Raw genomic sequence first — 15,843 nt, forward strand, 5'->3', positions numbered from 1 at the left:
GTACAAATGTCCGGGGCTGACTGGCCTAAGAACCTATCACATGGGAAAGTCAGTTCTGGATACTAACGAAGTAAAACCAAGGCTCCTAAGGATGTCGTCGGTTTCGTTAACCGTATCGACGACCTCCCTGGGTTAGTATGAATAGGTAGGGTTAAAAACAAAAAATTAAATTGATCGCAGTTCCCGGAAGGCTAACATAGCTGCGATGTAGTGTTCTTTTTCATGCTCACAGAAGGTTTTGGGTCCAGCAGGTGTTACCCTTGACACCTTTTCACCAGTTTATTGGCTTTTTCATCTTCTGCAATGCGTACCTAGAGTTCAAATATGGGGAGTGGGTTATGTCTCCAATAAACCACCTCTCGTTAAGCCTATGCTCAATTATATTCGAAATGAGAAATTTATGAGCTTTTCTTCAGATTTCAATTTGAAAGCTGAAAAATCTGGATGTCAAATTTTCGTTGGCTCTCCCTGTATATCTATGTAATAAATGTAGATATAAATAAAAGTATTGATACTTTGGTGACAACAATGATGGACTTCACTCTTCATTTTCTCATCCTGCTTTCCCACAGGGGTGAAAGATCCCGAAAATAATGTCCACTCTCCTATTACGCCATTGGTCGGACGGAGTCGTTGACCCGCCGACGCTCCAGACGACGCTCACAGGCTCAACGACGACGGCTAGACGGCAATCCCGAAGGATGCGAAGCGAGGATAATTTCTGCCGACTGTCCTGGAAATGCGAAATTTAGATTCTGCCTGAAATGATACATAATCAGCCATTTCACAGTTCGTCTTTGAGCAAATATATGTAATTTAGAAATTTGGATCAGATATTAGTTTCGAGTCTCGAGAGGGGTTTATACCACGTGGCGTTTTCATGATATGCCAAAGTTTAACTACTCCTTTCTCCTCAGTGTTTTTGAGTTCCCACCACTTTTCAGGATTTTTGAAGCAATCTCAAATCTCAATTCCTTTTCTAACACATTCAATAATTCGAAATATGGTTTTACATATAACGGGTGTTTTTGTTCGAGGTATATAACTTTAAGTTGGCATTACTGTTCAAGATGGCGACCGAATTAACAGCTGTCAAGTAATTTATTCTCAGTTTGGTTTGGCAATTCATCATGAATAGACTCACGCCTGAACAACGCTTGCAAATAGTGCAATTTTATTTCGAAAAAAATGGTTCTGTGCGGAATACGTATCGCGCACTACGTCCATTTCATATTGTTTAGCGATAAGGCACACTTCTGGTTGAATGGCTACGTCAACAAACAAAACTGCCGCATTTGAAGTGAAGCTAATCCTCAAGTGTATGTCGAAACACCGTTACATCCAGAAAAACTGACTGTTTGGTGCGCTTTATGGGCTGGTGGAATCATTGGTCCGTATTTCTTCAAAAACGATGATGGCCAGAACGTTACAGTCAATGGTGATCGGTATAGAGCCATGATTACTAACTTTTTCATTCCTGAATTGAACAACCAAGCTGTGGTTCCAACAAGACGGCGCAACATGCCACACAGCTCGTGCCACAATCGATTTATTGAAAGACACGTTTGGTGATCGCCTAATTTCACGTTTTGGACCTGTGAATTGGCCTCCAAGATCTTGTGATTTAACACCGCTAGACCTCTTTCTGTGGGGCTATGTAAAGTCATTGGTCTTTGCGGATAAGCCACAAACCCTTGACCATTTGGAAGACAACATTCGCCGTGTTATTGCCGATATACGGCCACAAATGTTGGAAAAAGTCATCGAAAATTGGACGTCCAGATTGGACTACATCCGAGCCAGCCGTAGCGGTCATATGCCAGAAATCATATTTAAAATGTAATGCCACAAGATTATCTTGCGGATAAATGAAATTCATGTCAATCGTTGTTTTATTGCAATTTAAAGTTTTATAGCTCTAAAAAAACACTCTTTATATTTTTAATTTTAGAAAAATCGCATTTTCAGCCTTCGGCAATACTTTTTGTTTTATATTTTCTTAATGAAAATTTATTTATTCTTCGATAAAAAAATTATCTAATTCTTTTATTACATCATTCCAAAAAATGAATGGCATATCAAGATTGTTAAAGTTAGATAGTATCGAATAACATCATTTCAGTCAGAATACTCTACGTCATAACATAAATGTACCTACTCATTCTAATTGCTAAAAATATAGGTAGTAGGGATAGGTAAGGTACGTTAATTTGGAATGAATTGATTACGTCCTTTTCACATTGCATATTATCAGCTTCCAACATCATACTTTCTGACGCAATACAAATAAGCAGATTTAAAAAACTGTGTTAAATGTTCTTCACATATTATCTATGTACATATTCAAAACTCCAACTTGTTTTTTCTATAAATCTACAGGATGGTCGCTGAGCTTTCCCATCCCTTTTGAGATATTATCCATCTACTACAATATACGTAATCATATTACAGAAAAAACTATTCTTATGATAAAATTGTACTTTTATTCTTGTTTCATGGAATCTTTACGCAAATGCTGACGTCAGTCATGAGGTACAATTGATTTTTTAATATTCCCTTAGATAGTAAAAATTATGAAACTATATGCCTGAAATTTCTAACACGTTCTTGAGATTTCACAAAAAATATTAGTTTTTTCTTCAAGAGATTTGAATTATGAGAAGAACGAAGATATTTCAACGATTTAATCAACATCATTGGTTAAAATTTGGAAAAAATACTCAGACAATGAATAGGAAAAAGCAGCTTTTCACAATTTGGGTCTTTCAACGCACCATTTATTGAACCGATTTCATCAAAATCGGATAAAATTTTTTCCTTTTACAAACATTTCCCGAAACACAGGCTGACAGACATACATGAAATCAAAGTTTTGTAAAAAGGTCTTGAATGCTATTCGCGTGAGAAAATTTTGAAATCGTGAATTTAATTTTTTGATTAAAAAAAAATTGACTAGTTAATCTGTGTGTTTTTGTGAACGAAACGAAATAAACTACAAAGACAACTAATCTCTAGCTTATTTCTGAACTGCAACATAGCTGTCCATTATGTTAATCTCCAAAAACTATTATATTGCCGCAATAAACGTTTCTTAGCACATCAAGAGAAGTTTATTCACCTAAATTCTATAGGCCTGACGTAGATCTCAGATTCTATTCAATTCTGTTTAAAACTAGATTTGAGAATATTAAGGCGTGATTTTCCAGGTTTTTGAAGCAATTACCACACAAAATATTTGCTTTGTCGGTCGAAAATGAACTGATTTTTATCCTCTTACGATTGACAAAAGGGGCAAAAAATTAGGAAGATAATGTATTGTGGGTAGAGATCTTAACTGACAAGGTAAATCTCCCGAAAAGTGGATTTGGCACGTCTTGTATAGTGGAAGCCACACACAACCTGCAACAGTTCTGATTTGTTCTGAAGATCAAGAGAACCGAAAAAATATAACAAGTATGGAAGCCACCAACAAAAATTTTATTTTCAACAAAATAATTAATATACATCGAAACAACATAACAGTTATTTTATATACACTTTTTAATAACATAAATAACAAGTGCTGCAGAGTAACTTTTTCAGGTTTTATATTCAAAATGTAATATCTGAAGAACTACTGTGTTGTAAAACAAATGTAAGTTATATTATTACATAGGAGTACAACTGACTTTGCTCCCGCCGTTTTTTTCCCGAAATTCGAGGCTTTATTAAAAAATTGGTTATACATTTATGATTCAAAATATTGTCTATCGCTGGCAGCTACTTTCTCCCATCTTTCGGACAGCGTACGAATCCCGCGCTGCAAAAACTTCTTATCCTTTGAAGCGATCCACGAATCGATCCAATTTTTTGTTCTTCATAAGACCGGAAGTGCTGGTCAGCCAGACCGTGTGTCATTGATCGTAACAAGTGATAGTACGAGGGAGCAACGTCTGGAGAATACGACGGGTGGGGTAGGACTTTCCATTTCAACGTTTCCAAGTATGTCTTGATCACTTTTGCAACATGGAGTCGAGCATTGTCATGCTGTAACATCACTTTATCATGTCTCTCGTTGTATTGCGGTCGTTTGTCTTTCAATGCTCGGCCCAAAAACATTAATTGCGTTCGATAGCGATTGCCTGGGGTTGTTTCAGTGGGTTTTAACAACTCATAATACACTACGCCGAGCTGGTCCCACCAAATACTGAACATGACCTTAGAACAGTGAATATTCGGTTTGGTCGTCGACATGGAAACATGGCCAGGATATCCTCATGATTTTCTGCACTTGGGATGATCGTATTGAACCCATTTTTCGTCCCCAGTCACAATGCGATGCAGAAATCCCTTTCGTCTTTGACTTGCAAGTAGGCAAACAAACCGTTCAACATCTCTCGGCTTCAACTCGTACGGCACCCAATTTTCTTGTTTCTGAATCATTTCCATGACTTTCAGGCGATTTGAAATGGCTTGTTGCGTCACTCTCAATGATCCTGCCAATTCTTGTTGCGTTTGACACGAGTTTTGATCTAGTAATGCCTCCAATTCTGCATCTTCGAAAACCTTCTCTCTCCCATTGCCATGCTGGTCTTCGACATCAAAATCACCGTTCTTGAAGAGTTGAAACTACATTCGGCATGTTATTTCACTAAAAGCAGCCTCTAGGTATTTGAGAGCATTCGTTGTGCCTCAGCAGCTGATTTCTTCATATTAAAACAGAAAATTATAACCTCACGCAAATTACAAGAATGTGGCTAGTAAGCTTACATGTTCAATCGAGAATAACTTTATGATGCAGACACAAATCTACTTATATTTTGAATTCGTTATGTTTACAAATACCTAAGCTTATTGTATGACATCTACGATCTATATATTTCGACTTCCATTTACCGCTACAGACATCTATTGTAAACCAGCAGAAGTAAAGTTGGACACCTTATAAAAAGTGGAAATATAATAACAATTTTGAATGAATTACCATCAAGCAAAAACCAAGTCAATCCAATAATTGTTTTCAATCCAATGCTTCTTCTACTCTGGACTCCATCAAAGCAAAAATGGATATAGAGCCGATTTTCATCTAATAAATTTCTTAACATCCCAACAAAAGTTCCTCATCGTGAACCTAAAACGTCAATTGAAAAAATCCAACGTCGAATCCGCCTTTTTTCTGGGAAAATTTCCAATGTTTATTATTCCAAATTCTCTCATCCCGATATTTCCCCATTATCCATTATTTTTCTATTCCCATCAGGCAGAGTCGATAATTCGAATAACAGTTGGAGCGCCGCGACGGCGGCGCCAGCTCTTAGACGTCTGGCGTCTATCCGGACGTATCACTCGAGAATTTGTTGCTCCAAGTTCTTATTCGGAAATAACGATAAAAGCTGTAACAGCCTTTCGTATCATTCTCGGCCATTCTCTTCGTCTGTTGCCGGGTTGAAGTCAACAAGTCTGATGTCTTCAGATATCCACACTACAGAAAGTTGATGGGATGATGAGAGATTGGAACCGAATGGCTGTTTCAGCACCTTTCACAATGGGATAACACAAAGACTACCCTTTGACGTATGGCAATCAACAACTTGGCGAGAACATATTATGTTAGGATTTGGCGTAAATTATTGGTGGTTAGTCGGGATGAAATTTGTATTTGTATATGAGGATATTTTCGTGTTATCGAGGCAATTTAGCGCACATGTCTGCGGAAACTCATCAAGGTTTTTCTTTGAGAGCAATACTTTGTTTTCCATAAATCGCTTAGATGGTAAAATTCATGCGAATTTGAAATTATTAGGTGTACAATTTTGCTTCGACGTTTTGCAGTAGATGGCTGTAGCGGTGAGTGGTGGTCAAAATAAATAGATCGTAGATGTCATACAATAAGCTTAGGTATTTGTAAACATAACACCATCGAAACGTTAGTCGATTTGTGTCTGCATCATAAAGAAATTCTCGATTAAACATGTCAGCTTACGATAAAAATTCTCTTCATTTGTGGGAGGTTTTAATTTACTGCTTTAATATGAAGAAATATTCGGCTGAGGCTCATCGAATGCTCCCAAATACCTATGGTGAGGCTGCTAATAGTGAAAGAACGTGCCGAGAGTGGTTTTAAGGCTTCAAGAACGGTGATTTTGACGTCGACGACCAGCATGGCGCAGGAAGAGAGGAGGTTTTCGAAGATGCAGAATTGGAGGCATTACTTGATCAATTCTCGTGTCAAACGCAACAAGAATTGTCATGATCATTGTGAGTGACGCAACAAGCCAATTCATAACGCTTGAAAGTCATGGGAATGATTCAGAACTAAGGAAATTGGGCGCCGTACGAGTCGAAGCCAAGAGATGTTTAACGGTGTTTGTTTGCTTGTGAACAGCTGCTTGCAAGGCAAAGACGGAAAAGATTTCTGTATCGCATTGTACTTGGAGAAGAAAAATGGGTTTAATGCGACAATCCCAAGCGCAGAAAAACATGGGGATATCCCGGCTATACTTCCACGTCGACGGCCAAACCGGATATTCACCGTTCCAAGGTCAAGCTCAGTAGTTGGTGGGACCAGCTCGGCGTAATGTATTATGAGTTGTTAAAACCGACTGAAACAATTAAATGCTATCGTTATCGAAGCAATTAATGCGTTTGGGCCGAGCATTGAGAGACAAACGGCCCCAATACAACGAGCGACATGATAAAGTGATTTTACAGCATGACAATTCTCGAACCCATGTTGCGAAAGTGGTCAAGACATACTTTGAAACGTTGAAATGTGAAGTCCTACCCACCCGCCGGATTCTCTAGACGTTGCTCCCTCGGACTATCACTGGTTTCGATCAATGGCACACGGCCTGGCTGACCAGCACTTCCGGTCTTATGAAGAAGTGAAAAATTGGATCGATTCGTGGATATAGCTTCAAAAGATGACCAGTTTTTTCAACGCGGGATTCGTACGCTGTCTGAAAAATGAGGGATCGAAGTGGCCAGCGAGGGACAATACTTTGAATCATAAATGTATAAGCATTATTTTATAATAAATTTCGGAAAAAAACGGCGAAAGCAAAGTTGTACGCCTATGTAAGTGAAATCGCTAAATACCATAAGTTGGTCCAATATTTGAAGCAAGGATCGAAAGAATATCAGCCAAAAAATCCAAAGTTCTGCTTAGAGAAGGCGTTCTGAAATATATTCAAGACGCACCGAATGACCCATTTTTAATGTACTAAGTTACAAGGCTTTGATATCTAGTGTATTTGGTGCATGCCAACGACAAGAACTTGTGAATATGCTATGTAGGTACTCACGTAGAAGATAAGGAATCAGTTCTTTTGGTCAATGTACCAGAGACAAAAACCGATAAAAATCGCGTTTCAGAATTGTTAAAGAAGATGAAATGAAAAAAGTTTAAAGCTGATAAGAACATTTATCTCTTTACAACCACGGGATTATCTAGCAGGCTTCTCCTGATATTGATCAGGAGACGAGACCGTTGTACAGGGTGTCTCAAATTCGATGCTCTCCAAAAGCATCTCGAGAACTATAAAAATCTTCAAGGATTTAAGAAAGCAACTCATAGATATCTTAATTCGTTCTCGAGGTACAGAGCATTTCTGAGAAATGACTATTTCAAATATTTCTTGGTTTCTGTTCGAGATATCAAGAAAATTCTAAAACCTTTTTTTCTGTAATTTTGATGTTTTATATTTATAACAGAAATAAAAATTAATTGCCGTATTAGAGATATAGAGGGAGTTGGTGTTGTTTAAATAGGACAATCTATATTTTTCAACGCAATTTTTTAGATTCATGTTTGTCGAAAACATACCGTTACCGATTTTTCAAAAACGTCATCCGTTTCGAAGGTATTGAGTTTTTCGACTCATTTTTTTTGATGGGACATCTTATATTTTGTGTCCATTGTCTAATTTTAATCAAGACATATAAAGGGTGTCCCATTTATTGGGAATTAATTAAGTCACTATCTGCAATAACGTCAAAATTATAAACAAAAGCAATTATCAATGTCCTAGGGAAATTACTACCTACTGAAAACTGTAGGTTTATTGTAAAATTGCAGTTTCAAGGATCATGCGGATTTTTTTGAAAAGCCACTTGAATACGAATTTGAAAAACCTGGGCAAAAGCTCTTGACTTCGCGTCAGTACATTTTTAACATTATACTACTCGAAATCGAAGGTAAACGATGTAAAAAAACCACCCTAAAGTTATATTTACGGCACTAAACCACGCGCAGAAGCCTTATTTTTAGCCGAGGCTGTTTTGACGAGTTTGCTGACATCCCATCGGCCATTCTTATGTAAACGGGACACCTGGGTAAGGAAGCATTCCTTCAAGGTCGTAATTCATCTTTTGGGGATATTTCTCGCTTGAATATTTCCGTGTTTCAAGAAAGCACGTGCGTCAAGCTTGATCAGCTGACGCGCGCGTTGACTCACAGCGGGTTTGCGCTTGTTACACAGGAAGGACCGAACTGCTTTCCTTGTTGCAAGTTCTTTCCTCGTAATGATTCGATAGGTTCATTGATTCATAACATCATTGTAGATAATTTTGTCTTTCGCGCATATTTCCTCGATACATTTTGACTCACGGGATCAATCGACTAAGTTCGTAGATATGCGTTCATTATTATTATGCAATTTTCTATTTCGGGATAACAATCTTGATTGCATCATTGATAGGAATCGGGAACAGATATTTGGTGCGGATAAGATTTTTGCTTGCTATCGAATGTTTTCATTATTTCTTTGAGGACACCAACGTCAAAAACTGGAGGAGTTAGTCATGAAACGCTGCAACTTATATAATCGTTTGTTATTTTCTCTTATCACGCAGAATATCTCTATTCAGTTGAAATTAATTAAGTATTATACTTTGTTGGGTTTAAAGCAAGATTATTTGAAGAACTTCTTAAATACGGAAAACTTCTGGAGAAAAATCATGATTGTACATACCCTCAGAGTAATAAACATAAATAGAGGGAGCAAATGTAATTTTCAGTAAGCGAATGTTGTCCCCAACATGAACAATCAAATTTGACATGAAGCGCGCGGAAATGATAACATATCAGTGATACGATCTTTCACTCAATTCGCGAGTTTCTCCACTAAGAACGCACTTCTAATATCCCACAGTGAATCAACGTTTCATATTACCTCAAAATATATTGAAATAAATACCTAAATATATTAGAAATTCAGAAAACAAACTTCAAGCGCGCCAAACGACTTGAAACAGCTGATGACACTAGGAGAGCAAAAGTTGCCAAACCTTGGATTTCATCAGGTAGATACAGAAAATAATAAATATTCTGCTTATTATGAATTCGATAATTAGGAAAAATATCTGATTCCAAATATTCGAATTTGCATATTTAATCGGGAATCACTCAAATAAATATATTTCATACAATATAATATACATTCATAACGATATAGTAAAATTGTGGATTTGAAAATATTTCACAATCCGACAACGTTATCTTACCATGTTGGGGACAAGTAAAAATTGAGTATACTCCCTCTATCTATGTTTATTACTCTATGTATAAGAGCCAAACTGTGACAGTGACAACACTAAGTAATTAAATATGATAAATAGCTCAATGACAATCTTAATGCAAAAAAAACACTTCCAAAGTTGATTTAAGTTCCTGTGTTTTCCAAATTCAATCCATATGGTCCATTGGTCATATTGTTTGAATTTGTTCTTTGGGTACAAAACAAATGTTATGATCGATATCGAGCTTCATAACGAAATTGTGTAGAACGTGGAGAATTGGAGCATGAAGTTGAAAATTTTATTTTTAAACCCAGTTCGAGAAAGTGATCAATCCGTTTCATATACGTATTCTTGGAAAGATCTCAATCTCATTTTGAATTTCTATGAATTCCTGCCGATTCAGAAAAAACAATAATCAATTAGGATTTAATACTTCGATGATATGAAAATCGCAAATTGTTTTCGAAATTACCAATCAGGTTTAAAAATGGAAAAAGTCCTAAATAGTATAGCTATAGATACTCATATACGTATTTTTATAAATATGCGCAATGAACTTTTTATAAATGAAAGCATTGTAACAAACTGAAAATGCGGTGACGAATATAAAGATAATATCATTTTCGTTCTTCGATATACCATATCAGAGACACCTTGTATACCTACCCTTTTTCAAGATCTCAGATTAGAGAAAGGTATACGGTAAACCTGAAGTTGATCTTCAAGTTGATTTTCTTGAAATCCACTCTGCAAGTTAACCACTTAATTTTCATAAAATTTTGAATGAAAAAGTCAATAAAATTTCAAATAGTTTATGTGCCACCCTAATTCACACATTTCAGTTGTTGCGTACTTGGCATTCAACAAATATTTATAATTATGTAAATGATAATCAAATTCATATAAAATGCATGAATATATGCAATGAATATCGTTCACATAATTTTCAATATATGTTGAATGCCAAGTATTTTATACAAATTAATTCAATATTCAACAAGTGGGGAACGAATTTATGTTTAAATGAAATATTAATTTTGTATTCAGTCACGCCTTAATTTTTATCTATATAATTAATTGATTGATTAATAACTTGTATAGTAATATGAGTTATTAATTGATTAATCAATTAATTAATTGATTAATAACTTGTACAGTAATTCAAGTTATTAATTGAGTACATAAAAATTAAGGCATGATTGGATACAAAATTAACATTTTATTCAAACGTATGTTTGCTCCCCATTTGTTGAATTTTGGAGGAACATTGTTAATTTATATACATTGTCCAATGAAGGTTGTAACAGTCATTATGTTTTAAGGAATATTTATTTTTCTTAAGTCATAAGCAATGACTTGCAGAAAATTATCTTATAAGATCTTTTATTATCAAGAAAATCGATAGTTAATTTTGGTTGGAAAAACAATGATATACAAAATATGAAACTTGGTTTCTATAGGCACGTCACAATTGAATTTTATTTGGATAATCGCACTGAAAAATATCTTTGTTAGCTTATTGGATATTCAATATCCTATTTTTCCAAATTAAATATGCTCAAATCGGAATTTAATAATAGAAATTTATGGTTATGATATAATAAACTGAATTCAATTAAATTCAAAAAATTTAAATTCAATTTAAGTATTTTCAGATGATTTTGTTAATTTAATTATATTTAACAACTCTGTTATCTTATAAAGATTTTCACAAAATCTTTCTGCACTAGTGCAGAAACTAAATTTAATTAAATTCAAAAAAGTTAAATTCAATTTAAGTGTTTTCAAATGTTTGTAAATTAAATTATATTTGACAACTCTGTTATCTTATAAAAATATATATCAAATCTTTCTGCACTAGTGCAGAAAGTCCGCTCGAATCCATGTTTCCAAATATTTTGGACGAAAACACCCAATCGCTTTGTTTGGATGAGACCCATTGCCCAATTCATGCTTATGTCAACATTCCCACGACTACAAACTGCTTGGCGCTTCTTTTCAGATGACACAAAAGATCATGGAAAGAAAATATCGGCGTTTTGAGCCAACACCGAAGAAGTAGCGGACTTTCCGATCATTCTAGGCCCTTCTAATACCACGAACAAATATTATCTTTGTCGTTGAAACGTGACAATCTGCCAATAGCTCTACTATTTGCCTCTACAGGTATTAACAGGGTTAATTGCTGTGGGAATACCAGGTGAAATTTGGATTGTTGAAAATAGTGTTGGAACAAAACGGACGGAGTTGAGGGAAAGAAAGAAAGTTGAGAATTTGTGGATGGTTTTTTGAAAAAAAAAAAAGGTGTTTCATCATTTTTATTTGAAATTTTGAACAAATGTAATATGTTTCTATATTTAATTTGTCTGTTAATTTGACAGTGAATCTGGAAATATCAAATTAATCAACAGCTGATGAAGAGACATATATTTGAATTGTATTTATTATAGAAAGATGTTTCATTCATTTATTTAACATTATTAGTGGAAATTTCGGAGCAAAGAACCTTCGAAATTAGGGATTCATGGCTTAGCTTGAGCTTGACTTGGTTTATAGTCAAGCTCAAGTCGAGTAGTATTTTTTCAATCTCAAGTCAAGTCAAGTATTTATTCATCAAATACTTGAATCATATCAAGCTTCTAGATTTGAAGCAGTTTTATTGTGTAGTATATCAATAATGGTAAAATTTGGATTGTTGAAAACCGTCTTGGAACAAAACGGACAGAGTTGAGGGAAAGAAAGAAAGTTGAGAATTTGTGAATGGTTTTTTGAAAAAAATAAATAAAAAAGGTGTTTCATCATTTTTCTCATTTTTATTCGAAATATTGGACAAATGAAATATGTTGCTATATTTAATTCGTCTGTTAATTTGAAAGGAAATCTGGAAATATCAAATTAATCAACAGCTGATGAAGGGACATATATTTGAATTACATTTATTATAGAAAGATGTTTCTCTAGTTCTGTGGTTATTCCGTTCATTCTTCCACATCTTGTAGAACAAAATCGTGCGAGAATATATCAGAAACGCACAGTTTTCATGGTTATATTTTATTATTCTATGTTGGTACTTCGAACTTTCCGCCACGGCTTTATCTGTCAATTCATCAAATTGCCTTAAAGAAATCAGTTCTGCCAACCAACATTTTTCAATGCAAAAATCACTAAAATATATTTATGGACATATTTCATTAATTTCAATGAAAATGCAATGAATTAGAGAAAATAATATATAATACTCGTACAGAAGGCTCATTCTGCCACTCGTTCATTCAAAAACTCGCCTCGTTTTTGAATTTTGAACTCGTGGAAGAATATCAATGCCTTCTGCACTTGTATTATAAATAACTATTCTTCAGTGAACTTATTGTAAGAAAGAACCGAAAATATCAACTTTTTTGAGATAGAAACATAAATTGCCTCTACAGGTATTAACAGGGTTAATTGCTGTGGGAATACCAGGTGAAATTTGGATTGTTGAAAATGGTATTGGAACAAAACGGACGGAGTTGAGGGAAAGAAAGAAAGTTGAGAATTTGTGGATGGTTTTTTGAAAAAAAAAATAAAAAAGGTGTTTCATCATTTTTATCGTTTTTATTTGAAATATTGAACAAATGAAATATGTTGCTATATTTAATTTGTCTGATGTTGATTTGAAAGTGAATCTGGAAATATCAAATTAATCAACAGCTGATGAAGGGACATATATTTGAATTATATTTATTATAGAAAGATGTTTCATATATCTGTTTAACATTATTAGTAGAAATTTCGAAGCAACGAACCTTCGAAATTAGGAATTCATGGCCTGACTTGGTTTATAGTCAAGCTGGAGTCAAGTAGTAGTTTTTCAATCTCAAGTCAAGTATTTATTTATCAAATACTTAAATCATATCAAGCTACTAAATTTGAATGTGTAGTATGTCAATAAAAAATGATGAAATCAGAAGAAACCTAGCAAAACATACTTTTCCTCATTAAACTTATTGTATGTAAGAACCGAACTTATCAACTTTTTTGAAATAGAAACATAAATTAAATCACCATTAATCATAACAAAATTAAGTTTCTTAATGAGAAACCTCCAGGCTCTGTTTAATTTCATGATTTTCCATCCAGAATCTAAGACACATGAGGCATCTTAAAGATTTGTCGCCTAACCTATTGCGTGTTTTTGTAACTGTAAGAGCAGCTCTAGAAAATTGTCTTTCAACAGGAGCTGAAGATGCTGTCGTTTATAAAGAATCCTTGGCCATTTTGGCCAAGTTTGGAAAAATATTTCTAAAACTACCAAAATCTAGCAATAGATTTCATAGAAATGTGAGAAAAATAAATTTGCAAGTCAAACGAATATATCAGAATCCATTGGAAATTCTTCAGCTTCCAAGTATAGTATCGAATCCATAGAGAACTCGAATTGTTCCATATTCCACTGCGAGATGAATTTCTGTTGAAATACCTTCTGAATGAGTGAACCTTCCCCTTATCTTCGCATCTAGCCTATTTCCGATAACGTCATTTTACAATCTTTATGAGAGCTTCTTCGAGTACGATTTTGAAAAGAATAGAAAGACCGAAAGAATTATTGGGATACCTACTCAATTACCACTTGAAAGGTTGAAGGTTCTTAATACCATTCGGGAATTTATTGAATATTTGAAAGAAAATATTTGTGTCCAATTCTTTAAGTGTTTTTCTCGATTTTTTTCTTTCTTTCAACGATACAATCTCGTGGATTATTTTTTCAATAAAGAGGAAATCCGTGATAATATCAATATCTATCTAAAAATACCGCTTTGCCGGTAAAATTAGTTCGTAGAAATGAAATTAGAAATATTTCTCTTGAATACTCTATTTCAGGAAAATTCATATTGGGAATTTTTGTTTATTCATGTGTCATAAGGTATTGGAAACTGGAGATTTTCACTTCATCATTTGAGTCATGTTTATGATGAGAAATTTTAGGACTTTCGCCACGTTTGAGGTATAATTATTATGCAGTATTTGGAGCCACTCCATAAATATTATCTTCTTTATAGATAGTTGTCAATATTCGATATTATTATGTATCGTACTACATGTTGTTTCTTCTGGTATGTTAGATATTTTGTTAAAGTTTTAATGGGGAATAGTAATTTGTGCAACCAGATGGGAAAAAACTCTTTCTCAACGTGTTTCACACAATATTTTTCTAATTTTGTATGGAATGTGACTATTTGAATTCAAATTGAAAGTCCTTTTGAATAATCTAGTTAATTCGGAGATATTTATTAGTTACTTCCTTGCTTGCTATGGAAGTATTGTTGTTATCTTCGTGATTTTGATTGTTAAAAGAAGTGTAAAATTTTTCGCTACTGAATACCTACATTAGTAGTATAGTTCATTCATTTTTATATCAGATGTTTTGTGGTCCATTTTAAGCATTTGTCTGGAATTGACCACAAGATTCCAATAATCTCAATGACTAAGAGATCAGAGATCACACACAATTTCACAACTATCGCATATTCAAGATTCCTTGAAAATCATATCGAATGTCACCTAACCATAAATCATTGCAAAATTCAGATGATTTATCTCACAGAACATATCAATTAATTGAAGAAATAAGAGTAAATACTACCAGGTAATTATTTATTGCCGATGATATTCAAAAAATAGGAAGACCGAAATTATCGAAGGAGAATTCTTTTAAAGAATATGCATATTCGTTGTTTTATTCTATATTTTGTTATATTATTTTCTAGGAAGGCATTGCATTTGACTTCTGAGTGTTTAGCATTTCTATTTCAACTCAAATCTTGAGTATTGTGATTCAAAAAATAAATCTTAGGATATTATGAATTCCATATATCAGTATCTTGGCATTTGAAATATCTCGATTTTGAGTTATCATAGTTTTTTTAATTCATTCATTTTATTTATTTTCATTAACGCAAAATAATATGTGAATATTTCAGGATTAGAAAAAAAGGAGAGTAATAAAATAAAATCAAACAGCAATATTTTATATATTGAAACTTTTCGGGGGCAGATAAACCAAAAATATCACTGAATAGTGAAAGTAAACGAGAGTCTAACGCAAACACATTCAAGTAAAACTGTATATTTTCTGATGATGTAGCGAAAAAAATTTCGGTATCTGTGGTTTCAAACAATCTAAACCTTTGGATTGAACTCGACCTATTTATAATCTTTTCCACGAAGTTGGAAGAAACGCAGTTCGGAAAGCGTATGTACTTGAATCAATGGTAAACTTTAATTCACACCTAGGCAGTAAACAGATTCGATTAATTCTGGCGTTGGATCGAGAAACATCAGATCAAAGTTAATTTTACTTTCAGG

Source organism: Harmonia axyridis, chromosome 4 (assembly GCF_914767665.1).
Source record: "Harmonia axyridis chromosome 4, icHarAxyr1.1, whole genome shotgun sequence".
Taxonomy (NCBI): domain Eukaryota; kingdom Metazoa; phylum Arthropoda; class Insecta; order Coleoptera; family Coccinellidae; genus Harmonia; species Harmonia axyridis.